A 12,845-nucleotide genomic window follows, 5' to 3' on the forward strand; every position below is an offset into this window, starting at 1 on the left:
TCTAGAGCTGGACTAACATGGGGACTAGAGCCTTCAGTCATTCTGCCCCTCGCTTTGACTACCATGGGGTCTAGAGCTGGACTACCATAGGGGTCTAGAGCCTTCAGTCATTCTGCCCCTCGCTTTGACTACCATGGGGTCTAGAGCTGGACTACCATGGGGTCTAGAGCTGGACTAACATGGGGACTAGAGCCTTCAGTCATTCTGCCCCTCGCTTTGACTACCATGGGGTCTAGAGCTGGACTACCATGAGGTCTAGAGCTGGACTAACATGGGGACTAGAGCCTTCAGTCGTTCTGCCCCCACCTATGGAGCTCTCTCCCACAAGACCTTCACAACACTGACTCTCTTTCAACCTTCACATCCCATCTCAAAAGGCACCTTTCAAACTGGCATATTCAGTCTGATCCATGCCTCACTGCGTGTTGTGCAGATGATGATTTTATATTATCTGTTGTGTTAACTTTTTATTGTCTACCTGCTTTGTTGTGACTTCATGCTGTCGGATCCAGTGCTGCTGGTTTTTACTGTTTGTTTGTTTATTTATTTATTTATTTATTTTTGCCCTTCAGTGCTCTGAAAGGTGCCCGTAAGTAAAATGTATTATTATTATAATAAATGTTAAGGTCATCATAAATCAGCAGCACCTGGAGGGATTCTTGCTGACTGTCAACGTGACATTATCAACAATTTTACTCTTCAACAAATTCTTATTTGGCACTCTAGTGACCATTTCTTATGAATGTATTCTGCACCCATCACTTTACTACTAAAATCCACTGTGGCGCCTCCTGAAAAACAGGGAACAGGCTGAAAGAAGAAGTATTCTGCACCCGTCACACTATGACACAACTTTGATTATACAGTTCCAGTTCCAGTCACCGTGGTGACACACGGCTGTTGTTTGACCAGGTGTCGGTGTGGATCGATGTATTTATGGACAAATGTTCAGAGCAAGATGGCTAATGTGGATTTCACTGTATGCAAGTCTTTATCTTCAGCACTTTAGCCAAGCAATGGGCTTGTGTAAGGTCCTAGGTTCGAACCCTGGGGTTGTCCAAACATGGGGGTCACCCCAGGTGGTCCTCTGTGTGGAGTTTGCATGTTCTCCACGTGTCTGCGGCGGGTTTTCTCCGGTGCTCCAGTTTCCCCCACCATCAAAAAGACATGCATGTTAGGGTTTATAATCCTGTCTGTGCCCCTGAGCAAGGCATGGCAAGTCCAACTGGAGTTGGTCCCCGGGTGCTGCACGGCGGCCGCCCACTGCTCCTAGCTACACAGCTAGGATGGGTTACATGCAGAGCTGAATTTCCCCACGGGGATCAATAAAATATGTCAAAATCAAAAATCAAATAATGTCAAAGAAGGACACTTCTTCCATTGCTTACCAACACAGGGGTCGCTGGTTTGAATCCCTGTGTTACCTCCGGCTTGATCGGGAGTCCCTACAGACACAATTGGCCGTGTCTGCGGGTGGGAAGCCGGATGTGGGTATGTGTCCTGGCCGCTGCACTAGCGCCTCCTCTGGTCAGTCGGGGTGCCTGTTCAGGGGGGAGGGGGAACTGGGGGGGAATAGCGTGATCCCCCCACGTGCTACGTCCCCCTGGTGAAACTCCTCACTGTCAGGTGAAAAGAAGCGGCTGGTGACTCCACATGTATGGGAGGAGACATGTGGTAGTCTGCAGCCCTCCCCGGATCAGCAGAGGGGGTGGAGCAGAGACCGGGATGGCTCGGAAGAGTGGGGTAATTGGTCAAGTGCAATTGGGGACAAAAAGGGGGGGGAAATCCAAAAAAGGAAATGAAAAAAAGGAAAGTCCTTCAGGCTGATTGTCTATATCTGCAGAGGGCCCACAAGCAAGCTGTTGGAATATAATGATGTTTTCAGACCAGGATCTGACATTCTTCTCTCGGCTTGTTGTGCAAACTCCTGGCACGGGCTGCTCAGGTCACTTGCAGATCATCACAAGAAGTAAAATGCTGTTTAATATTGTTGTTGTAATTCTGTGGTCGCTGGAATGGGTTCTGGCTCCAAACCAGCACCCTGTCGGGTTGTGTCAGACAGGGGACAAAGTGTGCCATGGAGAGAGAATTGTGTGTACGATTTGATAAGAAGCAAACGCTCAGCACGCTGCTGTGTTTCTTGCCACATCCGTCATGGAGTTATGACCAAAGCAGCAGTGATTCATCAAGTATTCCGCTCATGACACCAAGTGACATCAACCCTCACTGAGTCAAGGGAACGCAAAGCCGCCGATGCCGTGACACACGTGAATTTGCTGTCAGGGGGCAAGTTTGGTCATCAAACTGGCTGTGAGTGGGATTTTCCAGAAATCATCTAACGATTTAAAGAAGTTTAACATGAGGTCTCAAGACCGCCAAAGCCACCGGCAGTTAAAGATTAGGGAGAAATGTGAGCCTCGCCACGCAAAGCAGGATAATTCACAGCTTGACCCATTTAGAGGCACTATGTTGTAATTCCTGTCTGCAGGACCTCAGCAGTACTTACTGTACTGAGCTGGGGAAAGGGAGGGGAGGGGGTCACATATACAACAAACCTCTTGCCAAAACACTGTCCACACAAGGGCATTTATCATGTGTGAGGAAGCCAGGAATTAGCCATCTGACCACAGAAATCTGCTAAGGTTTATCCCGGGATCTCCGGGTGTAAATATTTCTTCAGTTGCTCCACATCCTCGTCACTACAACAGCCTCACGTCAGGGTGCAGCTCTTGCATGGAGAAGCAGTTATTGTTGCTGCAGTCCTGTTAGTTATCTCCATGTCGCACTACACACCCTTCAGAGCTCTACTGTTCACATTACGCTTGCTGTCACCGACTGCACAATCTGCCATTTGCACAAGTGTTCTGTCCACAACACTGCTGCACAAGTCATCTTACTACTATTCTCTACTGTAGCACGCTGCCCAGCAAAGCAAAGCCACCCAAAGTCTGCACTCACTGTCTGTGTGCATGTACCCCGGTCCGACACTTTGGCTTCTCTAAGTACTCTTGTAAGTGCCTCTATTTCCCCTGAGTGTGTGTTGAGTCAGGAAAACAAGCACATCATTAGGAGAATAAGTGTAAAAACTTGCTTTCATGTATCATAAATTAACTTTGAAAACTGAAAACCTGAAAACATCAATGAAACCTAGGAGAACTTCTGCTTGTAAATGCCCGAAACACGCAAAAGCTTTAAATGTTTTGCAGGAAACGTGTATTCTTTTCCTGTTTTCGGGGGGGGGCGGGGGGGGCGGGGGGGGCTTAATTTGCCAGGACAGTAGACATAAACAAGAAACACATGGTGAAGAGAGACGGGAAACATGCAGCAGAGGCCCTGCAGCTCAGTCTGAACATGAGATGCTGTGAGCAGGCCTGGGCCCCGCATGGGGACCAGACTGATCCACCTCCCCATGAGTCCATCGCTGCATCATCTATCTAGTACCTACTATCTAGTACCTAGTATCTAGTACCTAGTATCTACTACCTACTATCTAGTACCTAGTATGTACTACCTACTATCTATTACCTAGTAATCAGGCCTGGGCCCCGCATGGGGACCTGACTGATCCACCTCCCCATGAGTCCATCGCTGCATCATCTATCTAGTACCTACTATCTAGTACCTACTATCTAGTACCTAGTATCTACTACCTACTATCTAGTACCTAGTATCTACTACCTACTATCTATTACCTAATAATCAGACCTGGGCCCCGCATGGGGACCTGACCGACCCACCTCCCCATGAGTCCATCGCTGCATCATCTATCTAGTATCTACTATCTAGTACCTAGTATCTACTACCTACTATCTATTACCTAATAATCAGACCTGGGCCCCGCATGGGGACCTGACTGACCCACCTCCCCATGAGTCCATCGCTGCATCAACTATCTAGTATCTACTACCTACTATCTATTACCTAGTAATCAGGCCTGGGCCCCACATGGGGACCTCACTGACCCACCTCCCCATGAGTCCGTCACTGCATCATCTATCTAGTACCTAGTATCTAGTACCTAGTATGTACTACCTACTATCTATTACCTAGTAATCAGGCCTGGGCCCGCACGGGGACCTCACTGACCCACCTCCCCATGAGTCCATCGCTGCAACATCCATCTAGTACCTAGTATCTACTACCTACTATCTAGTACCTAGTGTCTACTATCTACTATCTTTTACCTAGTAATCAGGCCTAGGCCCGCACGGGGACCTCACTGACCCACCTCCCCATGAGTCCATCGCTGCATCATCTATCTAGTATCTACTATCTAGTACCTACTATCTAGTACCTAGTATCTACTACCTACTATCTATTACCTAGTAATCAGGCCTGGGCCCCGCATGGGGACCTGACTGACCTACCTCCCCATGAGTCCATCACTGCATCATCTATCTAGTACCTAGTATGTACTACCTACCATCTATTACCTAGTAATCAGGCCTGGGCCCCGCATGGGGACCTGACTGACCCACCTCCCCATGAGTCTGTCACTGCAACATCCATCTAGTATCTACTATCTAGTACCTAGTATCTACTATCTAATATCTATTACCTAGTCATCAGGCCTGGGCCCCACATGGGGACCTGACTGACCCACCTCCCCATGAGTCCGTCACTGCATCATCTATCTAGTATCTACTATCTAGTACCTAGTATCTATTATCTAATATCTATTACCTAGTCATCAGGCCTGGGCCCCGCATGGGGACCTGACTGACCCACCTCCCCATGAGTCCATCGCTGCATCATCCATCTAGTATCTAGTATCTACTATCTAGTATCTAGTATCTAGTATCTACTATCTAGTACCTAGTATCTACTATCTACTATCTATTACCTAGTAATCAGGCCTGGGCCCCACATGGTACCTGACTGAACCACCTCCCCATGAGTCCATCACTGCAACATCCATCTAGTACCTAGTGTCTACTATCTACTATCTAGTACCTAGTAATCAGGCCTGGGCCCCGCACGGTACCTGACTGACCCACCTCCCCATGAGTCCATCACTGCATCATCTATCTAGTATCTAGTATCTACTACCTACTATCTAGTACCTAGTATCTACTATCTACTATCTAGTACCTAGTATCTACTATCTATTACCTAGTATCTACTATCTAGTACCTAGTAATCAGGCCTGGGCCCCGCATGGGGACCTGACTGACCCACCTCCCCATGAGTCCATCACTGTAACATCCATCTAGTATCTACTATCTAGTACCTAGTACCTACTATCTAATATCTATTATCTAGTCATCAGGCCTGGGCCCCCCATGGTACCTGACTGAACCACCTCCCCATGAGTCCATCACTGCAACATCCATCTAGTATCTAGTATCTAGTATCCACTATCTTGTACCTAGTACCTATTATCTAGTATCTATTACCTAGTAATCAGGCCTGGGCCCCGCACGGTACCTGACTGAACCACCTCCCAATGAGTCCATCACTGTAACATCCATCTAGTATCTAGTATCTACTACCTACTATCTAGTACCTAGTATCTACTATCTAATATCTATTACCTAGTCATCAGGCCTGGGCCCCACATGGTACCTGACTGAACCACCTCCCCATGAGTCCATCACTGCAACATCCATCTAGTATCTAGTATCTACTACCTACTATCTAGTACCTAGTATCTACTATCTAGTATCTAGTATCTACTATCTAATATCTACTATCTAGTATCTAGTATCTACTATCTAATATCTATTACCTAGTAATCAGGCCTGGGCCCCGCACGGTACCTGACTGAACCACCTCCCCATGAGTCCATCACTGCAACATCCATCTAGTATCTAGTATCTACTATCTCTGACCATCCTCAGAAAGGAGAGCTTGAAATTCACTAGTTTAAGTATTAATTGGGGGTGGAGCTGCAGTCGGCATCAGCAGATAAATATGAGCTTTACCTTGCATGCATCTCATGTAGAGGTCTAGAATATTAGTCTTACTAGAAATCAGTGTAGCTGATCCAAAATGACTCATTTACATGGCAGGATATTTCTGAGGTGCTTCTCTTCAGAATTTGGTGTTTTCATGTAGGTTGCTATATAAAGACGTACAGTTGCAATATTTATTTTTTGCCCAGTATTTTTTCCTCTAAGCATGATTCAGCCTATGCTATTGACTGTTTGGCCTGCAGTTAATTCATTGCGTACCGCTGGCATTCAGGCCTGACATGCGTAACTCCTTCTCTTCCTTCTGCTTCGGAAGGATGATTAAACACCTCTCCGTATTTCATACAGAAGGCTATTTGGCCCTGAAGCGCAATTTGTGGTGCAGCATTTGTCATGCCTGAGAGGTAAATGGTTTCCAGTCAGGCTGGAAATGGTTCCAGTCACAATTCAAAATGACCCCAAATGGGACTCCACTTTCAGATTGCTTGTTTTGACCCTCACCTGATGACCCCCGTGCTCTCTGGCGATGCAATAGCCTCATGAAGAAACAAGAGGGGAGGGGCATCCCTATTCCCTTGCCTACCAACACGGGGATCGCTAGTTCGAATCCCTGTGTTACCTCCGGCTTGGTCGGGCGTCCCTACCGACACAATTGTCTGTACCCAGATAGCAAAACTGCTGTGGCCCGCACCCGTCCCACACCCGACACTTCATCACATACTGCGTGGAAAGATGGCATTTGGGCGGTCCGCTCCTGTTTGCCAGATCTGGGCCAGAACCAAGACATAGCAATGCCGCATGTGCCACATATTTGCCAAAGGTGGCCCATATTTGTTTTGTGATATTTGGGCCATATTCACTATTTACCACACGGGGCGCTTCAGGGTCACATCCAGATTACATGTTGCCCAGAGCACCGCATCTTTGCCAGAAAAGGCTCACATTTGATTTGGCATATTTGGGCCATATTTGCTATTATACATGTGGGCCACTTCAGGCTCACATCCGTTTGGTCAGGGCCAGAAGAAGGCCATCAGTGCCGCGTCATTGCCTGAAGTGGCCCACATCCAGATGCTGTCTGGGACACAAACAAGGCAAAAATGTGGCAATACCTCCAGTTGCCCCACTGGTGAGGTCCAGAAAACAGAATGACATCAAAGACATTCTGATCATTCATCAGAATCTCTTCAGATGTTTGGATCTTGGTGATATTTCCATCTGATGTTCGGAAATTCTGTCCAACTTCTGTCAAGTCGCACATGATCGATGGTACCAGAAAACCAAAATTTACATAATTGGAACACATGCCATGTTTACGACTTTGACACTGTTGGAAAATTGTGCTTGCGTTCAGGTCTCTCTAAACTCACATTTCTCTAATCTGGTTTTGATTAGAGGAGAACAGCAAGTCCTGAGGTTTACATGGAAGTTTCATGTTCTTTTAATGGCCAGAGCACAGCAGACCCATACTGTTGCGTAACGACAGAAGAGAATTTTAATTTTAGCAACTTTTTAGTCTACGAGTAAACAAATGTGAATGTGGCCTTGCCTGTCTGCTTCAGAAACCCAGGCAGGGCCTGCTCAACTGGCTGACTGGAACGGCCTCGCTGGCCCAGGCAGGGCCGGCTCAACTGGCTGACTGGAACGGCCTCGCTGGCCCAGGCAGGGCCGGCTCGACTGGCTGACTGGAACGGCCTCGCTGGCCCAGTTATGAGAGGCGGTTTCCAAAGCAAATTAAGCAAACAGCCAAACTATTTGATTCGATGCCTGAAACCTGGACTAGCAACAGTTAGTGGCAGCCAACAGCATAGCTGTGCATTGTGGGTAAAGTGTGATCTACTTGGATGGAAGTCAATCAGAGCCTATTTGTCTTGGCCCACTGATACACCCAAAGTTGTCATTCAACTGCACAAACTATTTTCCCATGGACACAAATTCCTTTCTCCCGCAGGAACTCACCAAAAGAATGTTTTTTGTACATTAATTTGACTTGATGTTTTACATTCTTACATTTATACTCACTTCATATACAGACGAAAGGAAAAACCAACATCTTCTTTCAGCTTGTTCCCCGTTTCTCAGGGGTCGCCACAGCGGATTGGATAGTTTCCATCGGTACCCTGTGATGGAACAGCACCAGTGGCGGCCTTTGTTAACCCGGGCCTCGACCAATCCAGGACGGTCTTGTCAATCCACATACTTTCTTCGTTTTTTTTTGGGGTGGGGGTGTTTCCCCCCCTTTTTCTCCCCAGTTGTATCTGGTCAATTACCCCACTCCTCCGAGCCGTCCCAGTCTCTGCTCCACCCCCTCTGCTGATCCGGGGAGGGCTGCAGACTACCACGTCTCCTCCCATACATGTGGAGTCACCAGCCGCTTCTTTTCACCTGACAGTGAGGAGTTTCACCAGGAGGATGTAGCATGTGGGAGGATCACGCTATTCCCCCCCCCAGTTCCCCCTTCCCCCTGAACAGGCACCCCGACTGACCAGAGGAGGCGCTAATGCAGCGGCCAGGACACATACCCACATCCGGCTTCCCACCCGCAGACACGGCCAGTTGTGTCTGTAGGGACACCTGACCAAGCCAGAGGTAACACGGGGATTCGAACTGGCGATCCCCGTGTTGGTAAGCAACGGAATAGACCACCACACCACCCAGACACTCCATCAATCCACATACTGATTTGGCAAAATTTGATATCAGATGCCCTTCCTGACACAATCGCTAACCCTATGGATGGGGGCACAGGTAAAGCGCTGGATGCCATCCCAGTACTCGTGGACTTGTACCCATGCCAACATAAAGCATCTTAGTAAGGTGCTGGGCCACCAGGAGCCTCAGGAACAGCTTCAGTGCTCCTTGTCATAGATTCTACAAGTCTCTGAACTCTACTGGAAGGATGGACACCAGTCTTCCAAAAGATATTCCCTCATTTGGTGTTTTGGTGATGGTGGTGGAGTGCGCTGTCTAACACGTCGGTCCAAAATCTCCTATAGATGCTCAATTGGGTTGAGATGTGGTGACTGTGAAGGCCATACTATGTGATTTACATCATTTTCATCCTCATCAAACCATTCAGTGACCCCTCGTACCCCGTGGATGGAGGTATTGTCTTCCTGGAAAAGGCCCCTCCCATCAGGATAGAAATGTCTCATCACAGGATAAAGGTGGTCACTCAGGATAACTTTCTATTGATTTGCACTGACCCTTCCCTCTGAGGGGAAAAGTGGATCCAAACTGTGCCAGGAAAATGCCCCCTACAGCATAGCAGAGCCCCCGGACCCCCTTACTGTAGGGGTCAAACATTCAGGCTTTTCCTTTAATTTGTCACCCGTCTGTACATTTTTCTGGCCTTTCTGATGACAGAAGATGGGAGTGCAGGTCTGTCAAGCTTGGAAGAGCACCGCCGTCCCAGGTGAGTTGCATTAAATACCCAAACGGTGTTCATTATGTGTTGTCTGGGAAAGGACTAGCATACCTGCGATCTGAATTACACCTCTCTGGGATCGTTCCAGTCTATCCTTAGAGGCCAGCGGTCAGCCATGTCCCTACGGTGAAAACAAATGTCTAATAAACTGTAAGATATCTGATGTGCAAATACTGTTTTCTGCACCGGGGCATTTTAAAACAGCTCTGCGTAAAACAAATCCCCCATGTGAGCTGCTGCTTTCTTGACAACAATGTGCAAGCATATTTTACCGCTTTGTTTGGAAATCATCACCAGTGGTGAGTTTCTCCATGATAGTGTGGTAGGATATTTATCAAGTCTGCTTGCTTTCAAAGTTAATTTAGCGCCATGTGTTTTGATGTCAGCCGTAAAGCTTCGGGCTTCCCTTTCCCAGTCAAGCAACTTTTTATCAAATTTATTTGAAGTTCTCCGCTTTATTTGTCATCTACTATGAACACAAGTTTACACTTGTTCTCATAGTGAATGCTGATGTTGTAAATACTGGTGTATACAGTACTGCAGTTCTGCTGAAATCTCTCAGGACCCGACCAGGAAGGGTTGCTTCCATCCCCCCTAACAGGACTTCATCAGCCCCAACCATCTATTCCAGGTAGCAAAGTATGACTGCTCGTTCCCCGTATCCTCACCGCATGTCCAACTACATGAGCAAAGTGGGCTCACAAGACCTTCTGCTTGGTGAGACAGCCTACTGGACATGACTTGTGGCAGTTTAAGGGATAGTTTTTCGGACCATCGTCCAGGATGGGGTCACGGTGGCCCATATGGCATGTGTCATAGGATAAGCCCAGAAAGTGGAGTATTGATTTGAGGTGTCCCTGCTTTGCCCTCTAAGTTCTACATACTACATACTCTCTCTCTCTCTCTCTCTCTCTCTCTCTCTCTCTGTGTCAGTCTCTCTCTCTCGCTCTGTCTGTCTCTCTCGCTGTCTCTCTGTCTCTGTCTGTCTCACTCTGTCCGTCTCTCTCTCTCTCTCTCTCTGTCTGTCTGTCTGTCTGTCTGTCTGTCTGTCTGTCTGTCTGTCTGTCTGTCTGTCTGTCGCGCTCTCTCTCTCTTTTCATGTATCATATACCATGAATTACATTATCATCATTTTAATACAGGCATGTAAAACATCGGGGAAATTGGGAAAAGACTTGATTTAAACTGTTCAATATTTAATCAACAGAGGTCATTACATCCTGTGCCTTTTCATGTAAATAATTTTTGGATTTGTCTCAGTATCGCCAACAGAGTTGAATTTTCCTGCCATCTGCTGTCATTGGCAGACAGACAAGCGATGCCTTCTCCCTGTGATATTCACAGCCCGTAACCCGGGTTTGACTCACTTGAGTGTTGGACCCTAAGAGTAAGGACATTTTGGCTGGTCCTCACCTCTCCACGGGGTATTGTAGGATTTGGGTTTGGGGTTAAGTTCAGCATAAGGATAAGGTTAGGGTTAGGGTAAGGGTGAGGTTATGCGTGTACTTTGCGTGGGTAAGGGGCTGGGTGATGATTATGGTCAGTGAGGGTCCTCACAAGCACAGACAAGCGAGCCTGTGGGAGAAGTGCTGCAGGAGGTTCAACTTCCAGAACAACCGTGTCACAGTGGGGTGAGGTCGCACCTTTCTCGAGTCATCTGAAACAGGTCAAAAAAAATTAGCTGCTCCCAAAACGGAGACGCGCCACCAAGGAGACGTGGGTGTGTGTAGCTTCTTAGCAACACCACCACACTGGGTGGCTGTGTCAGCTGGTATAATACGGGTTACGCCGAGCTCTGGGTTACATCTCTGCGGGCCTGTGCCGCAGAACCAGGTCTGTGGCACAGATTTGCACCAGCATGCGTTCCTGCAGTGTGAACGTCTGTGAGGGTACCGATCGAAACACCGCGGGGGAAATCCTGGACCAGTGTTACTGAAGATAGCAGGCCGATTCTCATCAAACGCCCTGTGATGACTGAGGAAGGGGTTTCAGGCCAGAAGAGATGCGGCAGAGCTCCGAAGGCCTGTGGGGCAGTGTGACAGCTAACCACTGAGACTAATGCATGAAGAAAGCAGAATTTAATCTTTCTGCAATTCTCAACCCGGCAGCGGCTCCATGCTGCCACCTGCAGGCTGCCATCAGCCACGACACAACATAGTTGGGCATTTGAACTGTAAACGTGGAAAAGTAACCTCATTCTAATACAAATGGCAGCTTGATTTCCAGTTAGAATCCTTTTATATGATATGAAAGTGCAGGCAAAATCTGACTCGTTCCCTGCATTCAGTCACGTGAGGGTAGTCTTGTTTCTAAACAAAGCTGTAATATAGATCACATTTTTATCTTGTCCCACAAACAATAACTTTACTTTGACCAAAAAAAAGAAAAATACAAAAAGGCGACTACATGTTCATAATGATGGAGTTTAGGAGCATAATTTCAGCATAAGTCACCCTGGTGTCCACTTTCATATTGGGGCTTTCATCCATAACTCCGAACATCAGCTGGGGTCATTTAAAACGACTTCCTCGGAAATGACCTGAGTCGAACAAGGTCACGTTCACAGCTCAGCCTAGTTCTTGACACGAAAGTAGATTGATGATAAAATGAAAGTCTGGCACCACAAGCTGCCCATATAGCTGGTCGACCGAACTTCAACAAATACAAAAATGAAATATTGATTTGAGGAAAAACATGAGTATAGCAAGAGCAGGTCATGCTGCAGAGCTGAAGGGCCGCTACAGAACAGCAGGCTTACGGCACGAGTACAAACTTCCTCCACTGATGCAAAGAGCAGGCGACAGACATCATATTTACCAAGTATCTCCTACAGTAATGTTAACATACACAACACAAGACTTTTTTCATCGTCAGGTTAGTAATCATTCTGATGTGCAGGGGGAAGGGGGTATTTCAGTTGGGCCCCCAGCACATTTAGACAGGCAGGCATCATGATAGCATCCTAAATTAGATGCATCATGGTTTGGGACCAATCACATCCTCCTGTCAGGAGGCCCAGAACCACAACAGCCTCCCTGCTGATGTGTACTGAGAAGGTGGGTGTTTGGTGTCAGCCACAGCGAATGAGAGAGAGCGCTCCCGTGCAGTTTGTTGTGTTGTGGTTGTTTTGGGTTTGGGGTGCAGCGTGACGACCACGTCTGTCACACCGCTTGCAGAGTGCACCGAAACCAAGATATCACACTCAGACAGACAACGGTCACATAAAAATGCTGCATTGTGTTTTTGTTAAATCTGGAAATATTATTTAGAGCGATGGTCACCAAGTGTTTCTCCTCGGAGCCCGTCGAGAAAAGCTGAGCCAGCCATAGCAAGAAAGGGAGAAAGAGATTCGTCTCCTTCTTTTCAAATCATTTAATGTCAGTTTTGCACAATAACATCGACTCTGTCTACATGTTAACGTTCTGGGATCATCTGTAGGGACTGTCCCTTGGTCTGGTTCAAGGCACAGTGTACCTTTTGTTTTGCTCTGATGAAACATCGGCCCA

This window comes from Lampris incognitus, chromosome 7, assembly GCF_029633865.1.
Source record: "Lampris incognitus isolate fLamInc1 chromosome 7, fLamInc1.hap2, whole genome shotgun sequence".
In the NCBI taxonomy this organism is placed as follows: Eukaryota; Metazoa; Chordata; class Actinopteri; order Lampriformes; family Lampridae; genus Lampris; species Lampris incognitus.